Source organism: Arvicanthis niloticus, chromosome 16 (assembly GCF_011762505.2).
Source record: "Arvicanthis niloticus isolate mArvNil1 chromosome 16, mArvNil1.pat.X, whole genome shotgun sequence".
Taxonomy (NCBI): domain Eukaryota; kingdom Metazoa; phylum Chordata; class Mammalia; order Rodentia; family Muridae; genus Arvicanthis; species Arvicanthis niloticus.
This window is the reverse complement of record NC_047673.1, coordinates 54,580,431-54,590,731: the sequence shown is the minus strand read 5'-3', so window position 1 is coordinate 54,590,731 and position 10,301 is coordinate 54,580,431.

Genomic DNA, 10,301 nt, shown 5'->3' with positions numbered 1-10,301 from the left:
GGTTGCAATAAATTTCATTGAATTACTAGATGAAGTGTGTGGCTTTGCTCAAGCCATAAAGGTGAAGCTAAAATTATTACTGCTTCCTTATCTGAGAAAGGAGAGTGGTAACAGTGTCTTCACAGAGTGACTGTATGAGTCAAATGAGATAAAAATGAAATAAGAAACATGCAAATACTGAGCCCTGCTATTTGGACCTGTTGTTTTGATTGCTTGCGCCTACCTACACAGCTGAGAAGAACATATGTCACATATAAAATTTTCACCAGAAAGAACCACAAGCTAAGTGATTATCCACTAAAAGGAAGGAAGATTGATAGTACCTGCTGCAGGAATTTGGGAATATTCTTACTTCAGACATGGGCATGTTCTTGCAGCTTTATGCTTTATATTACAGCCAATCTGGGTTTCTGCAGAAAAGTAAGTATTCTGTAACCACAAATACCTTTTCGACAAAGAGCTATGTATGGTTAACATGTTTCTTTTGACATATAAACATTCATTTTATTTTATGTGCTTTGCTGCATGTGTGTGTGTGTCTGTGTGTGTGTGTGTGTGTGTGTGTGTGTGTGTGTGTGTGTGTGTGTGTGTATGTGTGTGTGTGTGTGTGTGTGTGTGTGTGTGTGTGTGTGTGTGTGTGTGTGTGTAATGCCCACAGAGACAGAAGAGGCACTGATTATGGAACCAGAATTCCAAATGTTGTAAACCTTTTTGGAACTGAAAATCTTACCTGGGTCCTCTGTAAGAGCAACAAGTGCTCTTAACCACTGACCTATCTCTTCAGCCCCATAGTTCATATGCTTCTGCATTGAAGACATGACTGTGTAACAGTAAGTAAAATTTAAATAGGTTATTCAAATTACTATACAGTTATGATTATCTAAAGTAAATTTATCACTACCACTGTGGATTTTGTTTCTTTTGAAGCAGTCTCTTAACATAACCTTCAGTTTTATATCATTTACATGTGAGCCTTGGGTATCATTTTATCCCTTGAACTAAAATATTTCATCTTATCTTACAAAAACAAGTACAAATTATTTTCATAAAAATGGAAAAGTGTAAGAGTATGAGGTCCCTTAAAATACCTCTAATTTGAAAATGAGACAGGATGATGATAATATTTAATCATGAGGGAGCTCTGTCTTTATCTAGAGATGAAATTACATGAATAAAACTCTTGCCACTGGAATCAGTATAATCAATGCCTGCATTTCCCATTCCATATTTCCTCACAAGCACAGTTTTAAAGGTAAGGCAGTATTTAACACAGTGTCTTCTACCATTTACTTGTAAGAACCAAGGGATTATATCTAAGTAACATATTCCATCTGGTGGCATGTTTTTTTTTCTTTCTTCACATTCTCCCAATATTAGTCATTAAGTTTTTAATTAAGCATTTTACTGGGGAATAATTTAGAATAACATCATGTATAAAAAAAAATAGTGCTGAGAAACCCCATGTGACATTTACTTGGTCTTTTTTTTTCCCCAATCTGCTTTTATACCATTTAATTACATGCAAGTATTAAGGTCAGTTCTAGGTTGAGGAACTAACAATACAATAGATGCAAATAGTCAAAGAACAAGCAAGGCAATAAACAAAGTTCTGTGAACACTCCCATGATCACTGTTTCTAAGGGCTTATCAGGATGACCAAAATATCTGAGCCAACTCCCCTGTCCTAGCCCAAAGTCATTTTCATTTCTGAAGACTACTTCATTGTTCTAGACTAAGATTTAGATTACTTCTTTATTCTTGTCTAATGGCAGATTCCTGCTTGAAGCCCATTTCCTTGTCCTTGGCCAGTGTCAGATTCCTGCCAAGCAGCCCCAAAAGCTCTCTACATCTCCCCCTATTTTATATCATAAACAAGACTGAGTCTGTCATAGGTCGTTCTGACAAGAATGCCTTCCTTACCCATCGTGGAATATGCATTATCAAAAGCAATGCATGTCTGTCTTAAGTTGGTAAGGCTCTTTGCAGAATCTTACCTATCCTTGGCTTGCCAGCCTGTTAATTTAATAACTCTGTCTTGGGGTCTATTTGCAGTTTCAGGCCATGTACTTTGGCAGTCCAACATGTTGATGTTGTTAAAGATAGGCTTTAACAATGTTTTCTAGTGGGAACAGCTTGCAAAATCACACCTCGATGTCACAAGCAGGACACTGATATAGGTGCCAACATACTCCCAATACACCAATCACCACAAGGCCCTCACATTGCCTTGTTTTGGCCATACCTACCTCCCTTCTCCCTTTACTACCTTTGTAGTCCTGTCAGCTATCAGTTTATTTCCATGCCTATGATGTTTTTACTTTAAGAATATCATATAGTGAATCACACAAAGTGTGACTTTGATAATCAGCTTTTTTGTTCTGCATCATTTCCTAGAGGTTCATCTGACCTGCTGTGTGTGTCAATATCCTGCTCCTACTCATAGCTAAGTAGTATTCTATAACATGGAGAAATTACAGCTGTTTACATTGTCATCCATTGAAAACCCATTGTGATGGTTTGTATATGCTTGGCCCAGGGAGTGGCACTATTAGTAGGGGTGGCCTTGTTAGAGTAGATATGTCACTGTGGGTGTGGTCTTAAGTCCCTCATCCTAGCTTTCTGGAAGTCAATTTTCTACTAGCAACCTTCAGATGAAGATTTAGAACTTTCAGCTCTGCCTGCACCATGTCTGCCTAGATGCTGCCATGCTCCAACCTTGCCAATAATGGACTGAAATTCTAAACCTGTAAGCCAGCCACAATTAAATGTTATCCTTTGTAAGACTTGCTTTGGTCATGGTATCTGTTCACAGCAGTAAAACCCTAACTAAGGCATATACATCATACCTGAACCTATTGCTTTAAATATAAATGAATATCTAGAAAGTTGCTATGTTTATTTTTTAATTACACATATTTATTTATTTAAGATATATGTGCAAGCATGTATATGATATGGTATGATATGTGGAGATCAGAGAACAATGTGTTGGAGTTGCTTCTTTCCTTCCACTATGTGGGTCCCAAGGAACCAACTGAGATTGTCAGGTTTGGCAATGAGTGCTTTAATCCACTGAACTTCACAATGGTCTCTATAGGCCTAGATTTTTCAAAACTTATGTTAATAAGGGTTCTTAAAATCCTCAACCTCCTGTCTAGCTCCCCTACCAGAGATACAGGAGATGAAAGGTTAATAGGAAACAGAGGTTATGGACTTGTTCAGAAGTAGTTCTTTGGGACAATTTTAATCTTTGTTGTCAGGATATCGGAGTCCAATCCAAAACACCAAACATGAATCAGTAGCAGTGGCTCAATCCAGAAGAAGCCACAAGGCTCCGCCTAATCAGTAGAATGCAAAAATGTGTCTGCAGAAATGGCAAGAAGCCACCAGAATACTACAAAGCACATTTCTCTCAGGAACTTACAACAAGTGAAGGTCAACAAAGACCAGCAAAGTGTTGCAAGGTGTACCAATGCAAGAGCATACTTGCATTGTCTGTGGGTTATACTTATACTCTTTCTAAACATCACATGTCATCTCAAGCACTCACTCCAGTAAAACATCACATGCCCTTTCATAAGACAGCTTCCATAAAAACACCACATGTCTGCTCCAGCAAAACATCCTCCCATGTGTCTGCTTCAGAAAAACATCCTTTCATAAGAAAGCTTCCAGAAAACATCACATGACATAGCAGAGTCTCCAAAGAGTCTCCAGCAATTTCCACTTCAGGTCCCTTCTGTTATTTTTTTAATTGTGTTTATTAGCATATATATATTGTGTGTGTGTGTGTGTGTGTGTGTGTGTGTGTGTTTCATTATGGCATTTTCAAGCATGTACTTAATATAATTTGATCCTATTCACTCTGCTCTTGTCAGGGGCAGCTTTGCTTATACACTGAAGGCCTGAATTCAGCCATAGGCCTAAGTCAGCCTGCTAACACAAAGTCTCAGGTCTCTGTGGGAAAATACTGAAACAGATAACTATAACATATTGTAAACAGGCAGCTTTGGTGGAAATTTACCAGCTTAGATAGGAACAAGTAGTCACAGGTCTTGTGGATAGTCATAGACCTTGGATAGCCTTGGTGGACAGTACCAACTTAGATAATGATAAGTGAATCATAGGCAGAGTCATAGTGTCCTATCCCCTGAACCATCACCTAGCTGACCCACTGTTCTGGAAGATATCTGTACTCCCCCTGAACACCTACGCTCCTGCGTCATCCCCTTCCCCACATCTTGCCTTTTAGTGTATATAATCCCTGTGTGAAAAAGTAAAAATTACAGTTTGATCAGCATATAGACAGCTGTGTTTCTTTGCGTCTTTGCCTGCTTACCACCACCACTCCTCTTTCAGATGACCTCCCCGGACCTCTGTTTAATGTCCTGCTGGACAGGACATGCTCTCCATTTCTCTCTCACCTTCCCTTTCTACTCCTGATGATCCCTCCTTCCTCTTCTCAACTAGTCTCTGCATTAGTCAGAACTTTGTAGAGGAGTAGAACCCACAGAATGAGTGTATATTAAAGGGGATTTAATAGGTTGACTCATCTGGTAAGTGTTGGTTAGTTCAACAGTGGCCATGCTGAAGGGCTGAGCACCTTATGGCTGATCATGAGTCTTATAGTTGATTATGAGTCTGGATGCCTCAGCAGTGGCCATTTGCATGCTGAGAGGCTGAGACCCCACAGTTGCTCAGCCAATAAGTCTGGAGGCCTCGGCAGTTTCATTCTGGAATTGAGGACCTAATGAGTTTCTGGAGAATCACTAGTATTAGCCTAAGAAGCTGCATTCTGATGTCAACATAGGAAGAAAGCAACAGTGGCAGCAACAGTAACAGCAGCAGCGTAGATGAACTTACCAGTCAGACACCAAGGCAAGCCAGAGAAAAGCAAATGCTTTTCTCTAGGGCCTTCTTACACCTGAGCAGAGGCGGAAGGATTAGTCCACATTTACAATGAGTCTCCAATAAACTTAATCAAGAAAATCCTTCACAGGCAAACCCAAAGGTTTATATTATCTAAACCAAGGTTTATATTATCTATTACCCAAAGGTTTAGATAATCCTTCAAATATGTACCCAGAAGCTTGTCTCTTAATAGATTCAGATCCAGTTGTACTGACAACCAAATTAACCATCAGGTCCCTTTCTATTTCCGTGTGTGTGTGTACCTCTGTGTATTTGTATGGTTTTTATATGAATGTGAGCCTTTGTGTATGTGTTTATGTTTGTGCACTTGTGTGTGTATTTATGTGTATGTGTACCTGGGGTGGGGTGCAGACTAGATTTATGACAGTTTAACACAAGCTGGAGTCATCAGCGATGAGGGAGCCTCAACTGAGAAAAGGCATCCATAAGATCATGCTGTAAGCAAGCCTGTAGAGCATTCTCTTAATTACTGATGTGATTGATAGAGAAGGCGCAGCCCATTGTGAAAGATGCCACCCCTGGGCTGGTAGTCCTGAGTTTTTATGAAAGCAGGCTGAGCAAGCTATGATGAGCAAGCCAGTATGCAGCACCCCTCCATGGCCTCTACATTAGCTCTTGCCTCTAAGTTTCTGCCTGGTTTGGGTTCCTGTACTGACTTCCTTAGATAAAGAACAATGATGTAGAAGTGTAAGTCAAATAAACCCATTCCTCCCCCACGGTTCTTTGGACATGATGTTTCATCACAGCATTAGTAACCCTAAGGCATCATGTGTGTATATTGTGTGTGTGTGTGTGTGTGTGTGTGCTTACATGTGTATGTATGTGCATGTGTGTATATATGTGTGTATGCCTGTATGTGTATCCACATATATGTGTGCATGTGTGTATGCCTGTGTGGGAGTGAATGTGTGGGTGTATGTGTGCCAATGAGTTTAATTGTTGTCACTGGTGTTCATGGATGAAGAGTTGCCTAAAGGAGTATGCACACCTTTCCAGTGGCTGCACTACTGACATAAAGGTCTCTTCTTCCCATCAACTATTAACTGGATATAATGCTCAGGGAAGGCTAAGACCCTGTAAGCCTCTGTTTTCCACAACAAGGTATTGGGAGGTCTCTATCTTATGTAGAGACTGGAGCTACTGTGAACTCAAGAGTCTAGTAACTGTCATGACTAGAGGTCAGTGCTCCACTCCCCTTCTCCAGGTCCAGCATTCTTTCTTCTACTTCTTCAGCGTTCCAAAAACCTTGAATAAGGTGATACAACTGGTCCATCTAATGCTGGGCATTCAACAGTTACTTATTCTTAACACTTATACCAGGTTAAGTCCCTGCTGACCCTGCTGCTTACTGCAAAAGAAAATTATCCAACCAAATCTGACACAAAGGACTGATCTATAGTCATAAACATAGATAGTTACAAGACAGTTCATGTCCACTTAGCAAAATCAACAGCATTAGATTCCCCACTATGGCCTAAGACCTTACCAGACACAAGCTTTTGCCCAGAAAGGTTCTATTCTATACCACTGATTGATCCTCAGCCGTCTAGTACAGTCCCTCAGGGCTGCACCTTCTGCTCCACAGAAGCAGCATCTCCTATGCCTTATAAATATGCAGTTTCCTGCGTTGGCACATTAGCATTCTCTTTCTTGCATCATCCTTTTCCATCTAAACAGGTGTTTTGTTTGCTAATTTTGTTGTTTGTTTGGGTTTGAGGATTTTCATGTTTTGACTGTGTGAGTGTGTGTGTGTGTGTGTGTGTGTGTGTGTGTGTGTGTGGTTGTTGTTGCTGCTGCTGCTGTTGTTAATATTGTTGTTTATTGTTGTTGCTCTTTTGGATTTTGAAACAGGATCTCCTATAGTCCAAGTTGGTCTTGAACTTGCTATGTAGCCAATAACAACCTGGAATTCTTAAGACTCCTGTCTCTACCTCACTAAGCCCAGAAGGCGCCATTCTAAGAAGTTTAAATGAGAAGAAAAGATGTGTCCATTTTCTGTGTTGTACTTTGGCTTAGACTCAAAGAGCTGTTGCAAAAAGATGGTCACAGATGCCAAGAGAGAGGGCTTCATCTACTCCAAAAGGCAGATGTCTGCCCGTGTCTTCTTCCAAACACATCCGTAGTAAGTGAGCTCTTCCATGTCATCAGATGCAAAGCCAATGGAAATCAAGTCTGAGTCCTCAAGCCAGCAGACTAACAGAGGAAATTCTCTGAGCCATGTGTGTACTCTGAGATTGTCTTTGGCAATCATAGATTGTGCCTCACAAGAATCCTTCCAACTTACACTTCCTGTGTTGTTGCCCTGATGCTGAGGTAGAAGTCTGACAATACCAGATAACTCTGAGCTTAGTGCAAAATGTCAGAGTTCCTTTGTCAGCAGAGTTTCCTCTTCTTGGGAGATCCTGGATGCCCCCTCCCTCTTCCCTTCCCCTACCACTTTCCACCCCCATCCCACCCCAGTCCCCACCCCCACCCCTATCCCCACCCCACCCCCATCCCCACCCCCACCCCCACCCCCATCCCCATTGACCTTCTGAGGAATGAAGATCTGCACCTGAGATTCCCGGAATGCTTCTCTACACTAGTGAGGCATCTCAGTAGCCTTAGCCCTCCCTTTGTAGACCAGTTTAGGGCAGTTGAGTTGGTTTTTCAATGCTGCCTGTCATTAGTTGTTACAAATCTCATGTCATGAAACAAAGAACTGTATTGTCTCAGGGATCTGGAGGTCAGACATTCAAAGCAAAAATATTGCTGTGCCATGCTTCCTGCCAAGGCCCTGGGTACTCTCCTGCCTCATTCAGCTTCTTGTGGTTCCCGGTATGCATTGGCTTCTGAATGTATCACTCCCTACTCTGCCTTCCTCTCAACATCGTCTTCTCCTCTGAATGTCACTCTGAACTCTCCTTTACTTTTCCTCCACCAAGGACATTTGTTATCAGATTCAGGACCCACTTGAATGCCGGGGTAATATCTCCTCACATTCTGTAACTTCATTATTCCCATTATGTCTCTCAAAAATGAGATTGCATCCATAGGTTCTGAATATTAAGAAAGGTCCATATCCTTTGAAGCATCACCGTTCACGCAGCACAGTTCAACAATATCTGCGCAGGTACCAAGGGTCACATTCCAGATCTCTAACCTCAGCATGCCATTTTTAACTACTCTCTGACAAGCTCCATAGTAAGCCAGTGAAAATACTCATTACTTGGGAAACATAATCAGTATCTAACATGTCATATCTATAAGGCATTATTAACCCTTGTTAAAAAACACATGAAGTTGAAAACCATTCAATACGAATGCTGCATGCCGTTTGCAAGTGACTTACTTCATTCAGAAATTACCAAAGCCTCTGCCGCCTCCTCCTCTGGTTCCAGTCTTTTTAAATTACATTGATTCATTACCATGGGACACTTGGTTTAAATATTAATGAACAACTCTGACAATTTAATAATTTCTTCATCCTGATCCAAAGAGATTGACTTGCCTTTGCTGATTTAGGGACTGTAGTCAGTTAGAAAACTACAGTTTGTCTGGTCTTCAAACTGTAAGTGAGTCTGCATGGGTGGCTTCTGTTGAGAACTGGGGTACAGCTATACCCCACAGAAAAGCAGAGATAGCATTGATTGCCTGTAAATCCTTTCCCCAAAATTTATTCTCTCATCTTTTCTCTTTTTGTGTTCCTAAGATTCTATCCCACAACTAATGCTTGTATAGAAAACATTAGTTGGAGAAGAAATAGAATAGAAGTTGTTGACTCCACTTGTCTTAGAGAGAAACCCATCCTCTACACAGCTGTCTAATGATAGAATATCATCTACCTCACTCTTCCCTGGTCTATAACAAAACAACTATTCAGAAGCATGCTGAGCATAAGACCTATCCACCTCCAAAGCCACAGCAAAATGGAGTACCCCTAAAGCAAATTAGAAGACAGCCACATTTTAGAGAAATAACTTGTGTGTAGACTTCCAAGCAGAGTCTTTTGGCGAGAGTACCCTGTTATTGCTCTGAGCATAGACAACCTATTTTCATACTGCACAGATTTATTACAAGATTCAAACAAACAAACAACAAAAAAAAAAAAAAACTAGTCACACCACCAGTAAAATTAGTCACAAATGTGTGAAAATTACCCTTTTTATTTCAGATGTGGAATGTAATTTCTGGATGCAAATAGAAAACACCTGGACCAACCATAAAAACATGTGTGTTTCTTAATATTCTATGTTAATGGGCAACATTTTATTTATAACTACTTTTTTTTTTTTTTTTTTTTTCATCAGGATCTCATGTGGCCCAGGCTGGCTTCAAACTTGCTACATAACCAAGGATGACCTTGCCCTTCTTGTCTTCTGTCTTGACTTCCCAAGAAAGGAAGAGTCAAAAAATAAAACATAAGGCTGAGAGATACTACCTAGCTACTGCACTAAGCAGTTTTAACACAGGTAGAGACATTTTTAAAAATGCAATTGTGGGGAAATTCTGCTAATTAAACTTGAAGTCTACCATTGCCAGGATAACCTTCTGGGCCTCAGTGTGTAATGGAGGACTCCCTCCATTATCAGGGTTTCTCCTTCTCTGACCTTGCCCAGGGAGTTCTAGGTCCCTACACTCACCTCTACCTGATGAATGTCACAGAGCTTCAATTAGCTTATAGGACCAATATTCTTTCTCCTGACAAAAGCCTGTTCAGCCAGCACCTAAGATTCCTGAAATGATTCCCCATGCTAATGAGGCATTCCAGGTAATCTAAGCCCCCAGCCAATGACATTTGTCCATTGTGGGTGTCTCTATGCTCAGTCCCCAAAAGCTTCATAAGCCTTTAATCACTCTTAAGTAAAGTTGATCTGCCTACTGACTATGGGCCTTAGTATGATTTATTTACTGTACATATTCACAGGGCTTCCAAACCCTCAGTTCGATGTCTCTACCCCCACTGTTCTCATGGATTGAGTCCGATGATTCATGAGAGTGGGGAGACCCACATGTAATCTTCTTTACTGTCACAGCACACCAGCCCATAGCACAATAAGTTGCATTCTAACTTAGTATTTAGAATTATTTTGGACTGTATTTTATTATCCAAAATCAGAGACCCCTTTTTTATACCAAATTTTAGGAGCAAGTATCTTTCTTACAAAATTAGACCACTTGCTGAGCCCTTGTTACTATGTTTTGACAGGTGAACTGGATTCTTTTTCTTCCTGGACAGTATGTGAGGGAACTCTTAGCAGATGTTAGATATTTTAATTGCATTTTCCAATTGTATGTGGTGACACTCTCTTATCTTACACTGTCCATTTGTTGATATAATAATAACACTATATAGAAGAGAAAGCATCTGATCAGTAACAGTTTTGAGC